Raw genomic sequence first — 12461 nt, forward strand, 5'->3', positions numbered from 1 at the left:
TAACGGATCATATAAGCAACAGGTTCACTAGAAGGGAACAGATTAAATGGGAAGATCTGTATACACAGAAAAATCTAAAATTGGGAAAACTTCTTCAAAACAACGGAATTTCGGTTTTTTTAGCCTATATACTCTGCCATCATCTGCTAATACAACTGCAAACGACACTACCTGCTAGTCAGATGGCTTGTAACATCTGCATAACAAATGATAATGTATAAGAGTTGTTCTGGTTTTGTGCTCCTTCACGAGGCTCGGTGTTGATAATCTCCAAAGCACACCCATGATTCTTTAAATTAAATATAAGAATCTTGTCTCACAGTACAGCTAGGTTATCCATGTGTAAGAGCCCAAGCCAAGTAATTACACATCCGCTCAAAGGATTAGACACATAAGATTTCTTTAAATTTTTAATAAAACTGCACAGCTGTTGTAGGAAAAAAACTCTTTTGTTCTAGATTTTTTAAAACCATTAAGCTCAAAGTGATTCACAGTTATGCTTCAAGAAAAGTACTTTCCAAGTATTTCTGTTAGGCACTTTTTTAGTAGATTTAACATCAGTTTAACCTCATGGCGACAGACTGGAATCAGGGATAACCTAAAGGGAGGAGATCTGGGCGAGTTTGAAAGAACACTGCTCTGCTCTCCCCCAGAACACCTGCAGATGCATTTAACTCTGCAGTACAACTGCCCGCTGTGCACCCCAGCCCAGCCAGCTGTGCTGCCCTGCATGCTGCCCGTGAGACACGGCGGGCTGCCACCTCCGTGCTGCCACCTCCGTGCTGCCACGCCACGGGACACAGCGAGCACGGCCCTGCGACCAATGCCAATGGAAAGAACCAAACCAGACACAGTGAGGGTGGACTGTGCAGAAGAGAGGGAGGACTCCATTCAACAAAGGACAAAGACATATGAGCAGAAAGTGCAAGGTCAGGAATGTGAAATGTGAGTGCCCAGCAGTCAGACAAGACGGGGCAGAGTCCTGCTGCTATGGGAAGGAGATGGGGCAGCCGTGGGCAGAGCCAGCACGGCTCTAGCACCCAACATCACACACATGCAGAAGTATCCTGCTGTTCAGCACAGCGTTGTCACTTCAAGCCTACGTGCTGATCCTGATGTGGGCAGGCTGGAAACCTGAAAGTCGAAGGGGATGCAAAGCAGCAAGATGAGGGGAACAGGAAGCCTGGCTCCTCCAGGGAAAGCTTTCTGCCATTTCAACTGCAAGCCAGCACATCAGGGACACCAACACCACGGAAGGAAAAACTATCTGAGTCTAAGGGCAGCACCAGCACAGCGCCAGGTGCACCTCTGAAGGGCTCAGGCACAGCTGTGGGCCGGGGCAGGGTGGGATCTCACCTCACTGACAGGGCTCTGACTTTGTGCTGTGGTGTAAATCTGCCACCGCAGAGCTGTCGCAATAATATGCAATATTACTGAACAACCAACGGAGAGGATTTACAAGATAAACTATGGTATGCAGCTATATTTACAACGAATCTAAATCCCTAAAGATTTTAATGAACTGCAGCTGACCTTGATCAGTGATTCAAAGCCCAGAACAGCTTCTACTCTCTCACACATTACTAACCTTTGCTACAACATTTATCAATTTACCTTCTTGATCTCTCAAGCAGGTCATGTTTTCTAATCAGCCACTAGCTCAAAGACCTGCATCCCAATTAAATTACTGAATGAAGACATGCTGGAATGCAGGCTTCGTTTGAAAGAATTAGCACTAAACACGCCTAAGGAATGGATTCACCAAGCTCCAAATGATTCTCTACACTTGAACTGATTTTCTAAACGTTTCTACGTCACACGCTGCTCAGAGTTACAATTGTTAATGTTATCCCTGAAACACAGTTTCCCTGGATGTTTTTGTTTTTCCTTTCCCAAGTGCTCTGTATGTTTCTTTGCCTGAATGCTGACCTGAGCTTTATGTCACCCACCTGGTGGCTGTGATTTTGTTGGGCCGCCGCGTGTCTGAAATCTTCATTACACAAACCTACACAGATGGTTATTATTAAAGTCACTTCACAGACTTACAACTGCTCACACTTGAAGTGAGATGCTTATTAAGATATCCACAAGATCTGAGCCTAATTTTTCCCTCTTTCAACACAGCATGTGTATTTATGCCACTATGGAAGAAAGTGCTCGAGGTGCAGCCCCAGGGCCCCTCAGGACGGGGTGTCCCACGGCCCCTTCCCAAGGAGCTGGGAGGGAGCAGGCCGGGGTACAGCCGTGCTGTGGGGGCTGCCCTGCCCAGCCAACGTGACAGCAGCCTGCGGGCAGGGCCCTGGTTTGAAAGGCAGGTTGTGAGACTCGCAGCCAGGCCAGGAGCCGGCGCTGACAGGGCCGTGGTGCACAGCAGCCCCACACAGTAGCCGGACGCTTCCTGGATGCGATGCACATGTTGGGAATGAGTGCACCCAGCATGTGCTCGGCCTCGCTGGATTGCTACAGGAATACCATGCATGCTGCTGTTGTTCATAGAGCACGCTGCAAACACACGTAAAGGTACGGAAGCACCTGACATATTTATATCTATTTTCTTGAATTTATTTTTTCAGTCACTTACAGGATTACTGAGCAGTAATGAAAAGTACCCGCAAGTACAAAGCAATTCCCAACACATACATGATCAAACCATATTTACAGTCACAAAGACAGAGTTAAGTGTACCAGAGAAGCATCAGCTTCAGGAAAACTTTGGATTCCAAGGGGACTTCCTCTGATTTGAGGAAGAAACTTAATTCTACTTGGGGGTTCTGCTTCCCAATGTCAGCATGCACTTGTTTCTAACAGATCTGTCCCCTGCACTGCCTCCCCTCACCTAACATTTCACAGGAAAATCAAGATTCAGTTAACAACCCATGCAAGACGTGCAGAGGAACATTTGCAATTCATGGATCCCTTCAGATGCCATGAAGGTAGAGGAGATGCCATCAAGTAAGGAGTAAGCTGTGGTACTGCTGACCCACACTCACCCTTACAGTAAATTTGCTTTGTAATTCTAACCCCATGAGGCAATAACACCTAGAAACTAACACCATCACCTTCCTGACTGCAAGTGTCAGTAAAACAAATTTTTAGTATAGCAAAATTATTGTTTCAAAATACAGAAAACAAGTATAATACAGTGAATTCTGATATTGAAACTGTGCCTACACTAAAGCGAATTGATTTCCTTGTTTCACCACAACCCAGTGCCTTCAAGATTAACCTGCTAAGGTTTCTGGCCCTGCATTCATCCTTCTGCACATGCCAATTAATTGCCCACATATATGTATATTTTTCTGCAATAGTTATGGCAAAGACAATTTCCCAACAGCAACGCAAGGGCTCTACTGAGGATAAGAGTTCAAGACCTCTTCACTTAAGGAGTGCTTCAAGGTACACATGCCCTGTAGGCACTGTATTTTGATGACCTCTATCACCGGAAAATAAAAAAAAAAAGCAAAACCAGATCTGTGACACCTGTAAGAAAATACTACTTGGACCAGGTCCAATTTATTTGTTGGCAGACAAGATCTACTGGGCTTCATATAAAGTTCAACAGAAAAACATGTAATGGAGATATCTAGAATCATAACTACAATAAAACAAGCTCTACGTTTATCTGGCTTTTAAATGCAACTCTACATTTATTAGTAAAAAGGAATCAAATCTGGTTATGGCGTAAAACATCTCCCCTGCCCCTGGAGAGCAAACACCATCCATCACCACTGCCCGCAGTCACACTGGGTGCATCGGCCTGCCCACAACCCAGGGCACACAGAGCAGAGCTACTGAGTACCCCAGGAATGCAAAGCAGCGCACCCAACCCTGGGAACAGAGAGCAGAACCCCGCCGCCCACAGCCCCCCAGCTGCCCAGCTTCACCACTGTCTTCCCTTATTACTTTTAAATGAAGACATCATTGCACGCTGAATACTTTTCCTAATTGTACACATCTTCCCTAATTATGAATTCATAAGAGCAAGAGGGTTTCCTTGGTGAGAGCTCCAAAATGTTCCTTCTGCATTGAGCTCAGTACGGCTGCTACCAACAGCACCAAAAATGAAATAACTTTCCCATCGTAACGTGGCCATGCACCTCCTGCTAGGCTGTGACCTAATTGAGACTTTTGATCTTAGCTTTTTAGAAATGTTATTCTTCATAGCCTGTAAAACATTTTAACTACAGATCTCCTGCGATCGTTGTTGAAAGCTACAGGGAATTAAAAAAATAAAAATAAAAAAAGAGGGAGAAAAAAGTCAGTTTATCAAAGTCACTGGAAATACAAGGTATTAATTACGCTAAATGAAGAAATATGGGCATTTGGTTACTTTTGTGGGTCAGAACTATTTTAATCTGGCGCTGCCAGCCGGCTGCCTGTCGCTGCCCCACGCGTCCCCATCACCGCCGGATCACATCAAAGCCGCGGGAAGTGAGGAAAGCAGCGAGCGGCGCGGGGCCCCCGGGTGCCGAGGTCACAGATTGGGCTGAAACCACCACATTGTTATCAATTACAATCGCCGATAAGGACACGACCTTTTTGGAGGCGCAGAACAGGGGGATATTCGCGCAACTGCCTTCCCCCGAACCGCTCCTGGCTGCAGGGGCTGAGAGGGAGAATAAAACCGCACAGCAAATCCTAATTCTCAAATGGGCACGAGTTAAAAATATGGCACAGAGTCCAGTGCTGATAAGATACGCTCGGCTCAGCCGAACACAGCTCCCTTGATTTGGTTAGCCCAGCCAAACGCACGACAGAGCACAATTAAAGCAGAGGGGAAATTATATTTCTACCCTACAGACGGCTCTTGTGAAGTTTCATCAAAGCGAGCCCAAAAATGTCTTTATTGTAGCGAGACCTACAGCAGAAGCACACGTAACCGAAAATAAGTAGTGTTACACAGTAGTAAGTCACCTAGTAAAATAAAATACATTTTCAATAAACATTAGTTCTGCTTTTTACTTCTTACAATTCTTTGATCGAGTAATTTTGAACTATATAAAAGCAGGCAGCCCTGCCCGGCCGGCGCTCCTGCAGGCACTGCTCACAGCCCACCGTGCTGTGCTTCAGGTGCTGCAGCCTCGGCTCACGTGAGACACACAGCAGTTCGTGCTCAGGTCTGTTGTGGACATAACAGTGTAGGGAAACAGAGCATCCTCCTTCCCACCGGAATGAAAAGCAGCTTCACGGCAAGCTAGCTGTAATATTTCAGTGTTTTATAGTTTCAGAAAAGAAGCACTGAAAAAAAAAAAAGATAGAGAAAGGCAGGACAGAACTTAAATCCTTAATGACAGAAAGCTGGAAATCTAATTGATTCCTACTGCATTCAGAGCAAACACGAAATGAGAATACAAGCGCTGTGAACCATCTTTGCTTCTGCACATTAAACCAGCACCCCAAATATTTACCAGCTCTGAAGCATATCCAGTAGGATCAGTAAAACAGTTACACACAAAAGAGGTAATGATGTGAAACTGGAAGGCACACAGCTCTGCCGTGCCAATCGAGTTACAGGTTTGGGGTTTACTACACTTTTTCCCCTGAGGGGACCAAAAGAGCCGTATATGGCAACACGGAATTGAACAGGGTTATTTCATACATTTTGAATTTAGGATGAAGCTAATCGTAGGAAATACAGTCAGACTGCTTACAGGGCTGTGCAATGGGAAGAGAGGAGCAGCAGAACGGAGTCCTCAATCCGTTTGCAAACTTCACCGTCTGCACACAGAGAGAAAAATACACTTTACATTTTATAAACAGCCGTGAACAGAAGCTGAAGCATTTTGCCACTTCTGGGAAATCAATAAGTAAAAACAAGGAGCTCATTTGCAAATAATTTATGTGGCTTTTTTTGCTAATGCAGGACAATGTCTCAGTGAAAACGAGGGCAATAACTTTATTATCTCTGTAAATGCAATGCGCTGCGAGCAGAGACCGATGGCACTGCCCTGCGCGCGAACAAAAGCCCTGCTTCCATCAGCTCCCAGCAGCAGCGCTACCGCGGGGCCGCGCAACTCCTTTAACGGAGCAAAACGACCGAGCTTACGTAACCGAAACGGAGCCACAATTACTTCAGACACACTCGAGAAGCCGCTATTTGGCGAAGCTTAGGGCCGGATCGTCGCTCCGGGCCGCGCTCCCGCCGGCACCTCCCGGCAGCGCCCCGAGGTGCGCGCCCCGCCCCGCCCCGCCGCTCCGCAGCGCGGCCCGGCCGCCCCTCGCCATCCGCGCGAGACGGCCAAAGCTCCTTAGGCAGGTCTGAAGATCGCTATGTAGGGCACGGAGCAGCGGGGCCGCCCGGCTGCGCGGGACCCGGGCCGGGTGCGCCGCCGCGAAGGACGGCAGGCAGCACCGGCAGCTACCGGCCCGCCCGGCCCCTCGAGCCATGGCTATTTTCACATCTTAGCTCCTCGTCTGCAAAAGATGAAGGGAAAAAACCCTCACGCGAAACTACCGTTTGACACAGGACGTTACCGCGTTGCATTGCAGCTCTGCTCGCAGCTGTTTAGTTAAATAAGCCCGGCTGTGGAGAACCCCGCGAGCACCAGCAGCGGCTCCGCACCGACAGCACGGCACAGCCCGCCAAAACTGCCCCTGTCAGCACCGCGCGGAGAGCGGAGTTCTAGGAGAGCAAAGCAGGGAGAAGAGATCTTCCATTTGGGCAGAGAAACGCTGAGGAAACGCACAAAACATCCATGATTAAATAAAACTTTCTGTGATTGAATCTGACTGCCATTTTACAATATTAATGCTAATGGGATATCGTACTCTCGTTTGCATGTTTAACTTCGGTTTCCATACAAGTTGCTTGTACACAGGATCGGAGGAAAATAGCATTTGAAAAAGCAAACACAAAAGGCACGCTGAAAAGAGAAGGGAAGTTGAAGAGGAACAAAATCAGCAACATACACACAACAATCAGTTTCCAATGTCAGATGTCGGGCAGTAAAAGAAACGACGCGTTGGAAAAAGAAAATACTTTTAGGAAACAGCAAAATTAAAACGAGTAGATATGTAAAATAGATGAATGAAGACAACGTCTTCCTGCACCGAGGGAGTTGTTTAAGGAGAAACAGTGTCCGTTTGTGGCCAGCGATAATACTTTCCATTCAATAGAGTTTGCAGCTTGCTGATTCATATGATTGCAGGCTGGCGCCCTGCTGGCGAGCCCCCTCCACTGAAATTAAATCCACTCTCTTCAGTTATAAATTATAATGCTCTATAAACAACACTCCCACTGGGAACGAGGAGAGAGAGAGAGCTCTCTGCATAGTCCACTCACTGTTTAATGCTCTGCTCTTCTGCCACAAACAAGGGCTGTATGTCTGCCATAGACAGCACTCTTGCTGTAATTTATATACTGTTTGATGTTGAGAGCAGAGAAAGGAAAGTAGAATTGTAATGTGAGTCAAAGAGGAAAAGAAGTTGGAGGTGGGTGAGTGTGCAAGAAAGAGGAAGGACAGAACACACTTTATACATGTATTTCATAGATACATCGCCATACGTATCTTTGCTGCCCCGCAGGAATATCCCCCCAAAACCTGGAATACCACTGAGGACACACAAGGTGCACACAGCCCAACAGGGCTCTGTACCCATCGGGTGCCATGGCTGACACCTGAGGCCAGCATCACTGGGAGCACAAAATATACCACCAGGGTTGGGGTTCACCCCCAGCCCAGGCTGACATGCATCCCCTGGAGCTGCTGCAGTGCCCAGCTTCTTCCCTGATCCCAGCTGGGCAAGAGGGTGCAATTCTGGCTGCTCTTCATGTTTTTTTTATTAGTTATTTTTAAATGAACGTGCGATAGACACCCAACTGCTACAAAAACATGCAAAAATCAGACTTGAAATAAAAAGCAACAAACAGATTAAAGAAATGCCAGTGAAAATATTGCTGCTGTGGGAAAGATGTGGATTCCGAGTAAAAAGTATATGATTATCTCTAAGAACAGCCTGAAGTACACAGCAGAGATGGTACTGGGAAATACCCCGTGGGCCACTGAGGGCTTTGTCTGGAGAATAAAACAGTACCAACTTCAAAGCACAACCCCCTAATTATTGTCATGGAAATTTCTATCTAAACTGTGAGAGAATGACAGAGTATTCAGGCAAACAGCTACCGGGAGCATCATGTCCATCACTCAAGATTTTGATGAATGATTGAAAATTAGAGATCTGACCAAAACAAAACAAAACAAAAACAAAAACCAACCTCACTTCTGCTAAAACTGGCAGCCAGCACAGGAAAGCAGGGTTCTCAGCTGCATTTTTCAAGAGTCAAGTGGTGCTTATTGGTCCCACTGCTTTTTGTTGTTGTTTACAATCTTATTCTTCCATTGCCCCAAACACCACCATCTCATCTTTTCTTCCTTTTCTATCTCAGGAAATGACTGAGGAGCTTTTCGTTCTGGGGGAGGGAAGGAGGGCTGAAGTCTCCTTTTCTGTGAGGTTGAGCCCTTGTATGTCAAATCTGGCCTGGAGCAAATTTTCACAGCTGAATTATAAACCCTGTAAACAAGGGTTTATGATGGAAATGCTGACACAACCTTAATTGCCAACAGCACGAAGTGGGGGAGGCTCTGTAACACACTCCTTTTCACTCCAAGTCCTCCCGCACTCCAAATCTGCCATCCCATGAAAAGCAAACCTTGCTCGTTGCTCTTCCTCTTTAATGCTCAAGCAAGCGTGCTGGGACATTTATATCAAATCTGGTTGTTCAATACTGTCCTCTAGAAAAGAAAAAACTTGATTTTGTAATAAAAGCATAATGTATAGCTTAAAAATAAATTAAATAAAGGAAACATTAAAAGATAAATGGAGCAGGATGCTCTATGGCTGAGGTAATTTGAGTGGAAAGGGAAGGAGGGAGTTTACATTAATAAATGATTAAAGGCCTTAACGAGGGCCTATCAGGTTGAACACTGGAGCATACTTCTCCACCTCTTCTCCTCTAGTCCAGCTTTTTTACATTTGTTCTCAATGCTGATCAATATGGTTTTCATTTACTGATTTCCATAATGCCATATGTGATCTGCTAGCCTGACATAATGAAGGCAGAAAGAGAGCTGAAGTCATTTGAACATTCTCGCTTGCATGTCTGTCGCCAATTTAGAAAATAAATACCTATTGAGAGTTAGAGTTTCCTCTCGTCTTGGAGGAACATGGCAAGATTTGCATATGCAGATTGCAAAGCCTTTTTTCCCTTCCCTTTTTCTTACTTTTTTTTTTTTTTTTTTTTTAAACAGAGAAACAATGTGGAAGAATATTTTCCCCATGTGTTTTAGTGAGAAAGTGTTCCTATAAGGAAAAACATATAATCTCAGTACTGAATGAGACCTCGCACTTCCACTCTAGCTGAGACTCCTTGGCATCCCAACAAGGTGAAGCTTTACGAGCATCTAGAGTGCTGCTGAGTCACACTGACCCACTGGATGCCTCTGGAGACAGTGGGAGTTGGAAAAAAAAAAAAAGAAAAAGAAAAAAAAAAGGTCTATATTAAGGTTCATATTTTCTCAACATGCCAGTGTCTTGATGTGCAGAGTCTAAATTAATGCTTAAGAGATGTAACACTTGTAAAATGATTTCTTTTGCTCTATGAACTGCAAATTATGTTCATTTTATAACAAGGGTGTCAAGCAAACACGGCATCTGATACAAAGCATGAAAGCAGGTACCTTTGGGAGGGCTGGAAGTGGGGATTCTGCCACCTGCAGAATGTCACCAGCACAGAACAGTGTCAGGGCCATACTCTGACCATGAAAATGTGAACAGCTTACAACTGATAAACTTCACAGCAGGTTTATAGATGTTCAGCAGCCAATTTAGTTCTTTTTCTCAGTCGGATCCCATAGCAAAGGAAGAAATCAGAGGTTTCCAAACAGCTTGCCCTTTGGTTGTAACCACCTCCTAGAGAGGCCCGACTTCACGATTTAATGAACTTTCTGTTTATAAAAAGTAAATGACAGGTTAAGTAATGTACTTCAAAGTGTCACTGTTTGGTGATTCCTTCAGGATCCAAATTCATGGTTTTCTAGCAGACCAGAGAGATGTGATCTTTTGAATTACATCACATACATTAGCACACAACATTTCCTGACTGCTGTGAATAGTGGCCAGCAACACGCCGTGATTCTCCAGCTGGAGCACAGAGCTCGGCCTGCTGCAAAGCAGGGATTTTCCCAGAAGAAGCTTTGCTTTATATACACAACATAAAAACAGCAAAACTAGACAGAAAACTGACAGTGTGCATTACATTTAGGATCCAGGCTGCCGCTTTGGCTTTACAGATGAGCAAGTGAACTACGCTGTGGGAAAAAGGTTTCAGAGTTCTGCTGGTTGTTCAGTTAAACATCAAGCCCTAAAAATATCATTTGGATTGCTGTTAACAACAACTTGAAGTTCATTAAAGTTATCTGACAGAGAAAAATCTGTGTGTGGGGATTAGTGGCTGGTGACCAATCTTTCTGTCAAAACCAAACTTTCTTTGAGGTTCAAAAGAGTGCAGTTAACTATTTAAAGACTCCCTCATCTCACTGCCCTCAGGAGTTGCCAACTCTTTGTTTACAAGAAATAGAAAGCTTGAAAAAGCTGTACTTTGTCCGTATTTTCCAAGTTCCACAAATTGCTGCAGACACAAAATGGAAAAAAACACAACACCACACTACTGGACTGGGAATAGATGTCAAAACTGAATTAAAATACGCCAGTAATATTACACAAAAATAAGGCCTATCGAAACAATTTCTTCTAGCTCCCTGTGTATCACACTTCTGAGTCTCTCTGTGCCCAGAGTAAATGATAAAGGATTTCAGCTTTCCAATTATGATACTGAATTGACCTATCGGGGTTTCCAGGGGGATTTGGGGAATTCTGAGTTTAAAAACTTTGTTCTCACTAAATTAAGAAAGATTTAGAAACATGGCAGTTTCAGAAAGGGACAAATGAACCTAGCGATCCCAAGCCGGGAAGCAAACCCTGGAGTAAACTTGACTGCAAGCAGCAGAAATACAAAAACTGTGCCTTAAACTGTAAACTTCTCCCAGCAGTCTTACTGGGATTAATAAATCAGTCGTCATGAGGCTGAAGAAGAGCTGTGCAGGCCCTGGTAATTGCAGGCTCCTGCCTAACAGCACAGAGCGAGCGGCAGCAAGCGATCTGGCCGCCAATCCACAGGCTGCCATTAACCTCCCGGCCAATTACAGCCTCATTGGCAAAGCAAACAACGAATTATTGGCTGTTTAATCGGGCTTTTCTTCTCCTGCTCCGGCCCCTGTTTCTCATTCTGTTTTTTTTTCCCCTCCCCTTTTCCTGTTAGGCCAAAAAAAAAAAAAAAGAAAAAAAAAAAGAAAAAAAAAAACACCACCACCACCACCAAAAAAAAAAACAACACAAAAAACCCATCTGCAAACACCTGATACTCATCTGAGTCCTGCAGTTGTACAGTCTTGTTAAATTGTTACCACCTTTTCCACAAGCAGTTTTGGCAATTAACCTCGTGGTCATACACTTCAAAGGAAACAACTGTTCAGTTTAACCTCCTTCAGCTACCACGGATTCCTTTACGATTTCTCTTCAAACACTTTCATCCCAAACAAAAATGCAGACTGATAAGATTCATGTTTGTTTTTCTATTTTGTCCGTTTATTAAGATGACAAATATCCCTGACTGCTTAGCACTGCTCCTGCTCCTCAAAGCCTACGCTGTCACCTCACACTGCCATGGCATCAGCGCTCCTTCAGAAACGCTGCCTGCTGGAGTCCTCCACCTGACACGTCCCAGCCTCCCTGCAAATCTCCCAGTATTTCTCAATACCGCTAAAGGCTCAGGGAACAATACGCAGGCAGAATTCATGCTGAGGACAGAAGATGCCATTAGAAGCACATCCGCTTTGAACAACTCCATTTTTACTGAGAGGGGACAACTTCACACGTGAAAAAAGCTAAAAATCTCCCACCTTCAATGAGATCCCGATCTCCCTAACTGCTATTCTATGTTCGCACAAGCTCGGTTAACTTTTCCTTCTGCCTAAACTTTTGACTACAACGTATATTAATTTACCAGACCGCGCAGCTGCTCCTCAAGCAACTGGATAGCTAATGATAGGAAAGTACTGAGCAAACGCTACAGGAGCGCGATCAAATTACACGGAATGTCCTCCCCCCGATTTCCATTCTGGTGTTAGCGCACATTTTTTCTCCAAAGCAATCACAGAAATGTAAAATGGGTTATTCTTAGGAAAAGCTTCCAATAGAGAGCCAACGAATACCCCAAGTGTAGCAGTGACCTTTTGGTACAGAGCAGGCACACCGCGGCCGGACCTCGGGGAAGCATCGCTTTCCTCAGCTGCTGACTGCCCTGGGTGGCTGCAGGGGAGAAGGAACAAAATATTTCCCTGTGAAAAGAATGTAACAAAAGTTTGGTATCTGTCTTGAAGTGCAAGAAGGGAAAGCATTTGGGC

At 44.9% G+C, this 12461-nt stretch overlaps 1 protein-coding gene across 15 annotated transcripts in view; it reads right to left on the minus strand.

The window, feature by feature from the left end:
- BCAS3 (BCAS3 microtubule associated cell migration factor) overlaps nt 1–12461 on the minus strand; it is a 301052-nt gene that overhangs the window by 122808 nt on the left and 165783 nt on the right. The gene's annotated exons all lie outside the window — the stretch shown is intronic.

Source organism: Meleagris gallopavo, chromosome 21 (genome assembly GCF_905368555.1).
Source record: "Meleagris gallopavo chromosome 21, MGAL_WU_HG_1.1, whole genome shotgun sequence".
Lineage (NCBI taxonomy): Eukaryota > Metazoa > Chordata > Aves > Galliformes > Phasianidae > Meleagris > Meleagris gallopavo.